At 41.6% G+C, this 11,233-nt stretch overlaps 1 pseudogene; it reads left to right on the top strand.

The window, feature by feature from the left end:
• The first annotated feature begins 10,545 nt into the window (after nt 1–10,545).
• LOC142840659 (small EDRK-rich factor 2-like) lies at nt 10,546–10,945 on the top strand (annotated as a pseudogene).
• Nucleotides 10,946–11,233: the final 288 nt, after the last annotated feature.

An 11,233-nucleotide genomic window follows, 5' to 3' on the forward strand; every position in this document is an offset into this window, starting at 1 on the left:
CCACTGCCAGTGGCCCCACAAACTGCCCAAGCCTCACAATTTCCCCCCACATCCAGTGGGCCTAGTTTGGTCCTATTCAGGTCCCCCCCCCACTACCAGTCCAGAGTCAGTGAGCTCTCACCAGCTCAGGTCAGCTGTTTCTGTGTGTATCACCATCATGATCTTGACCCTGTTAGTCATATTATTGCTGCTTCCTCTCTTGGACTGGACTCCTGTAGCTCAGCCCAGTGATTCACTGTAGATATCTGTTTCTGCTTCCATCAGTTGCTGGATGAAGTGTCTATGATGACAATTAAGGTAGTCATTGATCTGCTTACAAGGGAAAGCCAGTTTTGGCATCCTCTCCACTGTTGCTTAGAGTCTGGGGTCATCCTTGTGGATTCCTGGAGATTTCCCTGGTGCCATGTCTCTTGCTAGCTCCATAATGGCTCCCTCAATCAAGGTATCTCTTTCCTTTCTCTCCCTCTCTGTCCTTCCCCCTTCTTGAGCATTCCTTTCCCTCATGTTCTCTTCCTCCCTTCCTTTCTCCCCTCCCCTTCCCCTTCCATTCTCTTTCCTCTCCCTCATACTCCCAATTATTTCAGGAGATCGTGTCTGTTTCCCCCTCCCAGGGGGAATCTATGTATGTCTCTCAGGGTTCTCCTTGTTAGCTAGCTTCTCTGGGGTTGTGAACTATAGGTTTGGTATTCTTTGTTTTATGTCTAATATCCACTTATGAGTTAGTACATACCATGTTTATCTATCTGTCTGAGTTACCTCACTCAGGATGGATTTTGTAGTTCCATCCATTTACAAGCAAATTTCAAGATGTCATTGTATTTTATTGCTGAGTAGTACTCCATTGTGTAAGTGTATCACATTTTCTTTATCCATTCTTCGGTTGAGGGGCATCTAGGTTGTTTCCAGGTTCTAGCTATTACGAACAATGCTTCTATGAACACGGTTGAGCAAATGTCCTTGGGGTATGAGTGTGCAAACTTTGGATATATGCCCAAGAATGGTATTGCTGGGTCTTGAGGTAGGTTGAGTCCCAATTTCCTGAGAAACTGCCACATTGATTTCCAAAGTGGTTGCACAAGTTTGCATTCCCACCAGCAATGGAGGAGTGTTCCCCTTACTTCACATCCTCTCCAGCATAATGATAGCTTAAAAGAATATTTAAGTTTACAAAAAGAGATATTTTAGATATGTTAACGTTACCATTGTTTGTAATCTGTACTGAAATCCACATTGTAGAAAAGATGGTAGACTCACACCTTTGCATCACAGTAGAAGCCTGGAAAATAATTTTGGGTTAAAAGCATGAACACTCTTTAAGGTGAGCTTAGGGAGGACAGAAACCATCCATGGAGAAGGGGAAAAGCTGGCTTGATCTTGATTTTTCAGTACAAATACATGAAAGAGGGGCTTCTTCCCTATTTAGAAGACTGTATATATGTAAATTAGACAGATTTTTCTGCACATTGAGAAGAATTTTAAGTCTATATTTAAAAGACAACCAAAGGAAATTTAAAATTTTGAGCTTGTGACTATGAATTAGTAGGCAGTACTTCTCAGAGCTAGATAAATACCTTATCAGAATTCCATTGATTAATGTTAAAACTCTGAGCTTTTGAAGTCTTAATATAACAACGGCATAGAGGGAAAGAAATCTGAAACATTTTTCATTCTTTTTACATACCTTACATCACTTTTATCATAACTTCTTTCATATCCTCCAACCTTTATGACTTATATCTACACACATTAAAACACCTTCTTAAAACCTAAAATTTTTTTAGATCCTCACAAATTAAGCTTTTATATCCTCAGACCTTACAAAAACTTTACACTTTTTTCTATCCAACTATTCACCATGAGACACAGGTGGTTCTTATGGGATAATCTTTCTGTATACTGTGAAGATGTGTCTCTGATGTGGGGTGTCCTTCTGTATACATGTTGCTCTTATTGGTTAATAAATAAAGATGCTTTGGCCTATGGCAGAGCAGAATATTGCCAGGCTGGAAGATATATATAGAGAGAGTAGGCACAGTCAGGGAGACTCCATGTAGCTGCCAAAGGAGGAAGACACCAGAACTGTACTGGTAGGCCACGGCCTCGTGGTACTACATAGATAAATAGAAATGGGTTAACATAAGATATAAAAGCTAGCTAGAAATACACCTGAGACATTGACCAAACAGCATTGTAATTAATGTAGTTTCTGTTTGATTATTCGGGTTAGGGAAGCCAGTAAATGAACAAGCAATCTCTGTTTATATGTCACTGTTAAAGGGCCCTCTGATTTGTTTAATAAATAGCTGAATGGCAAATAGCTAGGCAGAAAGACTAGGTAGGAATTCTGAGCAGAGGAAGTCAGGGGGATGAATCTAGGCTCACAGAAGACACCAGTGAGACATTTAGGGAGGGAGTAAGAAATACAGTATTAAGGAGAGATAAAAAGTCACAAGGCAGAATGTAGATGAATACAAACAGATTAATTTAAGTTATAAAAGCTAGTTGGGCTGGGCGGTGGTGGCACAGGCCTTTAATCCCAGCACTCGGGAGGCAGAAGCAGGCAGATCTCTGTGAGTTCGAGGCCAGCCTGGTCTACAAGAGCTAGTTCCAGGACAGGAACCAAAAAAGCTAAGGAGAAACCCTGTCTCAAAAATTTAAAAAAAAAAAAGCTAGTTGGGAACAAGCCAAAGCTAAAGGCCAAACTTTCATAATTAATCATAAGTCTCTGTACGGTCCATGCTACTATGTGTACTATGGTCCTTTAGCGCCTGTACTATGTGTACTATGGTACTACACCTGCACCATGGGCCCTTTAGTGAGCCCTGCAAGGGGCTGGAGATTTAAATACACAGACTCAGAGAGAGAGACATGGGACAATCTTGAAACAAGAATGCCCACTTTGTTGTGCTCAGGGGCAGCTTCTATAGGGTTCTGGTCACACCCCAGCTCTCGGGATCTTTCAGCTGCAGACCCACCAGCCTGCCATCAAGGTCTTGTGCTCAGAGCAGCTCCAGACTGCTCAGAGCAGAGGAAAACAAGTTGTTTACAAGAAATTCAGGGTCTGGTGGCCTGCAGTCTCCAACAAGTCTCCATGTTATTATTTAAGGGATGGTGGTCCAAAGAAAGTCTTATGAGAAAGCCAGGGCTACAGGTGGTTGATTACTGACATCAGTCATTGTAAAGTGAGTTCCTTTAAATAAAGAATAGTAAAACTTACTTTGAAACCTGTTTTGTGAGTTTATCTCTTTTTTTGGAGTCTGCTAGTAAGGTAAACTATGTCTAGACCTAGTAGTAGGAGCTCTAGGAAAGTGAGGCCTATGGCCTGATTTTTACACATGAGGACAACTGAGAAAGTAGCTGAAGCCTTGGTTGTAGGTGTTAAACTGGCAAAGCTATCACCAGCCATCAAACATCTGAGAAGGATGAATTCACCTGAGTAAACAGGAAATGCAGACCAAACAGCCTCTGAATCTATTAAAAATGGCAGAGACTTACTGGCAACCTAGACAGCTACCCCGGGTTCCTCCAGGGTTATCACAGTCATTGGGGACAGAAGTCCCAGGGCAGCATCAATTTTAGGCTTCCAGGCCCAGAATATCTGACAGACTTTCTGTGTTAGGAGAAAATTGGGAGGACCAGCCTACCTTATCTAGGCAAAGTACAGCAATCAACTACCCAGTGTCCTGCTTCTTGAGAATTTGGACAGCGTCCTAGCGGCAGTCAACAAGAAAGGCAGTTTTTCTGCCTAGTGGCCAGCTTTGCCACATTTAAAGCAAGCTCCACATGAAGGTTCTTCAGTGCCCATCTTCTTTGAAGGAGATGAGGGATGTTGCCAAGGGCTATCATGTCTCTCTTTCTCAAAAAGCTTTTTATTAAACACTTTAAATGCCATATTCTGCAGATCTCTGAAGCATTTGAGGACCATTATCTACTAATATATCTAAATTAGACAAACTTTTCTTGTTTCTGTTACTTGTTTTAAGCTTAATTTTGGAAGCATATACAGCATATACAGGGGGGTAAATAAATCCTATTCCTATAATACATTATTACATTACTACTTAGCATGACTACAAGTATAGTTCTAAGACATTAAAGAATTTGATCATCTATAAGGTAACTGATCATTAACTTGTGTGTGTTAATTATCCTTAACAGTGTATAGTAAGTTAGTAGTTTTCATAAGAGTAGGCCTTTTCATTACATCCCTACTAGGTTTAGCCTTAAAATAACAATTTTTAAATTGAAGCTCTTCTGATATCAGAATAAAACTTTTAATCATAAATACAGTCCAGAGATCCTTTTATAGTGCACTATTGTAGGCCATTATCGTTTTTTGTATAGCTTAGTTTATCTGAATAGCTAAAGCTTAAAAGACCAAGAAGCTAGAAAAATATCACTATGAACATGAGTGGATTATAGGAGTTTATAAATCTTGATTGTTAATATACCTTATGTATCAAACATGTTATTACTTATCTAAATTTTCTAGAAGCTTGGTTTTTTTTGAACAATTAGCAAAGAATTTGTTAAACATACATCTTAAAATAGCTTTTGTTAATCTCAATTGTCCTTTAACCTTAAATTTTCATCGCCATAAACAATATATTCTAAACCAGAGTCAAATCACATATACAGTATGTTGTAGTAATATAACCTTAAATTTCTATTGTCATACAAAATCCATACCAATCCAAAATATTTGAAACCTGTTGCTGCTTCCTTAGTCTAATAGGAGCCACAATAGTAAACAGAGAATTCATTAGGACTAAGAAGTTTTACAATTGTTGCTTTATACAATTTGGTCATTGTTATAGAATATTATCTTAAAATGTGTTACATTCGTTTATTCTGTGGAGCATTTGTTTAATGATGCAAAGATGTGTTGTATTCTTTGATGTTGCATTTGTTTAACTCTGTAAATCTGTTACTTTGCTTGTCTAAAACATCTGATTGGTCTAATAAAGAGCTGAATGGCCAATAGCTAGGCAGGAGAAAGGATAGGTAGGGCTGACAGGCAGAGAGAATAAATAGGAGGAGAAATCTGGGAAGAAGAAAGAGTAAGAAAAAGAGAGGGGAGACCAGGGGTCAGTCACTCAGCTACACAGCAAGCCACGGAGTAAGAAGTAAAGGTATACAGAATAAAAGATAAAAGCCCAGAGGCAAAAGGTAGCTGGGATAATTTAAGAAAAGCTGGCTAGGGGCTGGAGAGATGGCTCAAAGGTTAAGAGCATTGCCTGCTCTTCCAAAGGTCCTGAGTTCAATTCCCAGCAACCACATGGTGGCTCACAACCATCTGTAATGAGGTCTGGTGCCCTCTTCTGGCCTGCAGACATACATGCAAAACAGAATATTGTATACATAATAAATAAATAAATGTATGTTTTTAAAAAAAAAGAAAAGCTGGCTAGCAACAAGCCAAGCTAAAGCTAGGCATTCATAAGTAATAATAAGACTTCATTTGATTTATTTGGGAGCTGAGGGGCGCCTCCCCCCCCAAGAGTAAAAGGAGAAAAAAAAACTACAAGTCATCTTTACATGCTGAAGTCACATAGCATGTACTCTTTAACCTTAGTATAAAGATGGTTTCCAACCATGTGGCTGCTTACATCCTGATGAGGTCATCAGGAAAGATGGAGGAAAGCTACACAGTTGTGATTTTAAAACATTTGTTTTGGCGCACGCCTTTAATCCCAGCACTCGGGAGGCAGAGGCAGGCGGATCTCTGTGAGTTCGAGACCAGCCTGGTCTACAGAGCTAGTTCCAGGACAGGCTCCAAAGCCACAGAGAAACCCTGTGTAAAAACCAAAAAAAAAAAAACATTTGTTTTTCACTTGGGAGGCAGAGGCAAGTAATTTCTGAGTTCAAGGCCAACCTGGTCTACAGAGTGAGTTCCAGCACAGCCAGGGCTACACAAAGAAACTGTGTCTTGAAAAAACAAAAAACAGGGAGCTGGAGAGATGGCTCAGAGGTTAATAGAACTGACTGCCCTTTGAAAAATCTAAGGCCCTCCCTACTACATCTAGGCTGAGCAAGGTATACATCCCAAAAATAGGAGAATAGGATTCCAAAAAGCCAGTACATGCAGTAGAGACAAATTCCAGTGCCACTGCCAGTGGCCCCTCAGTCTGCCCCATCCCTGCAACTATGAACCACATTCAGATGGACTAGTTTGGTCCTATGCTTGTTCCTTCCCAGTCCATCTGGAGTTGGTGAGCTCCCATTAGCTCAGGCAAACTGTTTCAGTGGGTGAACCCCTCATGGTCTTGACCTCTTTGCTCACACTCCCCCTCCTTCCACTCTTCAACTGGACCTTGGGAGCTCAGTCCAGTGCTCCGATGTGAGTCTCTGCCTCTGTTTCTATCTGTTGTTGGATGAAGGTTCTATGGTGATATTTAAGATATTCATCAGTCTGATTACAGGGTAAGATCAGTTCAGACACCCTCTCCTCTATTGCTTAGGGTCTTAGCTGGGATTATCCTTGTGGATTCCTGGGAATTTTTCTAAAGCCAGGTTTCTTGCTAGTCCCATAATGGCTCCCTCAATCAAGATATCTCTTTCCTTGCTCTCATATCTGTCTTTCCTCCATCTTGACTATCCCATTCCCTCAAGCTCTCCCCAACCCACCCATTCTTCCCTCCTCTTCCCCTTCTCCCCTTCCTTCTACCCTCTGACCCCATGCTCCCAATTTTTGTCAGGCAATCTTGTCTGTTTCCAATTTCAAGGTGTATTGAAGGAGCTGCGGGCTGCTTTCTGCCACCCAGCTCCCGGCCGCCTGGCTAGCTTATGCCCCGAAATAACAACATACAAATTGCATTCATTTAAACACTGCCTGGCCCATTAGCTCTAGCTTCTTACTGGCTATTTCTTACATCTTGATTACCCATTTCTATTAATGTGTGTAGCACCGAGGTGTGCTTACTGGGAAGATTCTAGCCTACATCCATCCTGGGTCGGAGCTTCATCGCGTCTGCCTCAGAGAGCAGTGCTAAGGCGTATGAGCTCACTTCCTCTTCCTCCCAGCATTCTGTTCTGTTTACTCCACCCACCTAAAGGCTGGCCTATCAAATGGTCCAAGGCAGTTTCTTTATTAGCCAATGACCTTCCTCCATCAAAGGTGGGCCTATATATGTTTTTCTTTGGGTTCACTGTATTATTTAGCTTCTTTAGGATCATGAACTATAGGCTCAATGTCCTTTGTTTATGGCTAGTATCCACTAATGAATGAGTACATACCATATTCATTTTGGGGGGTCTGGATTACCTCACTCAGGATAGTGTTTTTTATTTCCATCCAAAATTCAAGATGTAATTGTTTTTTTTTACTGCTGAGTAGTACTCTAATGTGTAAATGTGCCACATTTTCTTTATCCATTCTTCCATTGAGGGGCATCTAGGTTGTTTCCAGGCTTTGGCTATTACAAATAATGCTGCTATGAACATAGTTGAACAAATGCTTTTGTAGTATGATTGGGCATCTTTTGGGTATATGCCCAAGAGTGGTATTGCACAGCAACACTTATAAATGAAAACATTTAATTGGGACTGGCTTACAGTTCAGAGATTTAGTCTGTTAATGTCATGATGGGAAGCATGGCAGCATGCAGGCAGACATAGTGCTGAAGAGGTAGCTGAGAGTTCTACAACTGGATTTGCAGGCAGCAGGAAGAAAGACACTGAGCCTGGCTTAAGCATTTGAAACATCAAAGTCCACCCTAGTGACACACTTCCTCCTACAAGACCACACCTACTCTAACAAGGCCACAATTCCTAATAGTGCCACTCCATATGACCCTATGGGGCCATTTTCATTCAAACCATAAATTAAAAGTGGGGTTTTTCACTGTCACTCTCTGCATCTGAAATCCATAATTATCAACCAGAACCTGGTTTAACACCCCCACCCACAGCCACTGGAATGAGGAGCTTAGTGATATCTCACCCTCATAAACAACCTCCTACAGGCAAGAAGCATAATTACTGGTGCTCTGTGCTCCAAGGAACTGCAGGACTTTCTTATTGCCCTATGCATAATTCATGAGTAGGGGAAGTGAAAGAGGCCACTCTTCCCACCTGAACAACATCCATGGTCTTCTGGAACAAAGCCATGCTGCAAGTACACCTATTCTCACACAGTCACAGCTAAGAAGCAAGAGATATGGGTGTCTCATGGCCTTAGTCGAGCTGATGGGGAAGATTACTTGGAGAAGAAAATCCCAAGGATGATTGAAACCATCTGAAAGGTCATCTGGTAAGGGAGCATCATGTCTTCTGGGTGTGAGAAGATACCCAGTGCATCCCAGTGCGAGTGTTATTTGAAGGTGAGTGGGAAAGCTTGCCCATGAATAAGTGGGAATTTAGTGTGAATGTGGCTATTACAATAGTTGAAGGAAGGATGTTGTGCAATACTAGTTTATCTAGGCAAAGATGTATTACATTTGTTTATGCTACAGAATATTACTTTAACTGTATAAAGGTGTATTAATTTTGTTTATGCTACATTTGTTTAATGATGTAAGAATGTGTGTATAATTATGTAAAGATATGTTGCATCTGTTTCACTTTTCCTGGCTAAGGCACCTGATTGGTCTAATAAAAAGCTAAATGACCAATAACTAGGCAGGAGAGGGATAAGGTGGGGCTGCCAGGCAGAGAGAATAAATAGGAGAAACCTATGCTCAAGAAGACAAAAGAGGAATGAGAGAAGAAGGAGGAAGAGACAATGAGAAGACACCTTGGGCCAGAAGCCAGGCAGCCGCAGCTAGCCAGACATAGAGAAGCAGTGGATAAGTAGGATATACAGAAAGAAAATAAGAAAGGTAAAAAAGTTCAGAGGCAGGGCTGGAGAGATGCCTCAGTGGTTAAGAGCACTGGCTGCTCTTCCAGAGGTCCTGAGTTCAATTCCCAGCAACCACATGGTGGCTCACAACCATCTGTAATGAGATCTGGTGCCCTCTTCTGGCCCTCAGGCATAAATACAGACAGACCACTGTACATAATAAAAAATAAAATCTTAAAAAAATATTCAGAGGCAAAAGGTGATTAAGAGAAACAGGTTAATTTAACGTAAAAGAGCTAGTCAGAAATGAGCCTACGCTAGGCTGAGTATTAATAAGTAATAAGAAGTCTTCATATTATGATTTGGAAGCTGGTTAGTGGCCCAAAAGAGAAAGTCTGGTACAGAAGGACACAGCTTATTTTTTTTTTTGGACACAGCTTATAAAACAAAGAATCAGAAGTCAAAAGGAACTGATCACGTAGGTCCATGACAGAGCTTTTACCTCCTACATGTGAGGCTCCAGATTTCATCTCCAACTCTTTAGCTCTTTAGTAGAAGTGAAGTATAAATGTAATGGAGGGAACTGGCTTGTGGAAAATAAGTGAGAGCCTATACTGGCCATTTTCATTAAGGTTAGCTGCTGAAATCCATGGATTATGTGATCTCATTGATCTAGTCACATGGAGAATTCACCAGTGGTTTTACTCTAGGTCATTATTTCATGAGATGACTCAAGATTCTGACCATTTTGTGGCTCAGCTACCTAGAACCAAGGGCTTTCCTGAGGCTAGGAAAGAAAGTGATGGGTGATCTGCAATGTACCTTACACCTAATATCCACTTATGAATGAGTGCATACTGAGTCTTTCTGGGTCTGGGTTACCTCACTCTGTGATTTTTTTTCTAGTTCCTTCCATTTGCCTGCAATTTTCATGATGTTATTGTTTTTTTTTGTTTTTGTTTTTTTTAAATATATATATATACATATTTATTTATTTATTATGTATACAATATTCTGTCTGTGTGTATGCCTGCAGGCCAGAAGAAGGCACCAGACTTCATTACAGATGGTTGTGAGCCACCATGTGGTTGCTGGGAATTGAACTCAGGACCTTTGGAAGAGCAGGCAGTGCTCTTAACCTCTGAGCCATCTCTCCAGCCCGATGTTATTGTTTTTTACAGCTAAGTAATACTCCATTGTGTAAATGTACCACATTTTCTTTATCTATTCTTTGGTTGAGGGGCATCTAGGTTGTTTCCAGGTTCTAGCTGTTACAAATAATGCTGCTATGAACATAGGTGAGCAAGCATCCTTGTGGTATGATTGAGCATCCTTTGGGTATATGCCCAGGAGTAATAATGCTAGGTCTTGTGGTAGGCCAATGTTACACACCAGGGTAAAGAGCCTTATGGTGCAGCAGGTCCCAGATCCAGAAGCCCAAATGGTCAGATAAATTTAGGAGGAGGTCATGCTCAGTGTGGAGAAGAGGAATGCAAAACCAAATAAACTGTAGTAGTACCTTACATTCTCCAAAACAATAAAACTAGAAAACTGGGCAACAAGAGAAATTCTCCCTTGGTCATGCTGAGGCAACAATCATTGTTATGTTGTTTGTGTCGGGCCAGGAGCTGAAGCACTAAGAAGGCAAAACACAGAATAGGAATAATCATTGTGCCAGATCCATGTTACAAACAACTGTGTAGCAACAGAAAATTCAAGTCATTATGCCATTAAGGCCAGAGTGAAAGAAATTGGAAACTCGGGCCAGAACGAGGGGACGCAACGGAGGCAGGTTGGAGCCGCTGCCGTCGCCATGACCCGCGGTAACCAGCGAGAGCTCGCCCGCCAGAAGAACATGGAAAAAGCAGAGCGACTCGGTTAAGGGAAAGCGCCGAGATGATGGGCTTTCTGCTGCCGCCCGCAAGCAGAGTGCCCCATCATCTCTACCCCCAGGGACTCGGAGATCATGCAGCAGAAGCAGAAAAAGGCAAACGAGAAGAAGGAGGAACCCAAGTAGCTTTGTGGCTTCGTGTTCAACCCTCTTGCCCTACGCCTGTGTGCCTGGAGCCAGTCCCACCATGCTCGAGTTTCTTCCTGTAGTGCTCACAGGTCCCAGCACCGATGGCATTCCCTTTGCCCTGAGTCTGCAGCGGGTTCCTTTTGTGCTTCCTTCCCCTCAGGTAGCCTCTCTACCCCTGGGCCACTCCTGGGGGTGAGGGGGTTACCCCTTCCCAGTATTTTTTATTCCTGTGGGGCACACCCCAAAGTATTAAAAGTAGCTTTGTAATTCCGAAAAAAAAAATAAAGAACTTGGAAACTCCATTGAATGGGAAAAACTTTCAGCAGATTGTGAATATAGCATACTAACATTTGGGGACAGAGAAAAACTATGCACACAAGAAAAAAAATCAATCTCCAAATTCCAAAGAAAATACACATACGTAAAGACAGAGG

The sequence above is a fragment of the Microtus pennsylvanicus genome, chromosome X, assembly GCF_037038515.1.
Source record: "Microtus pennsylvanicus isolate mMicPen1 chromosome X, mMicPen1.hap1, whole genome shotgun sequence".
Lineage (NCBI taxonomy): Eukaryota > Metazoa > Chordata > Mammalia > Rodentia > Cricetidae > Microtus > Microtus pennsylvanicus.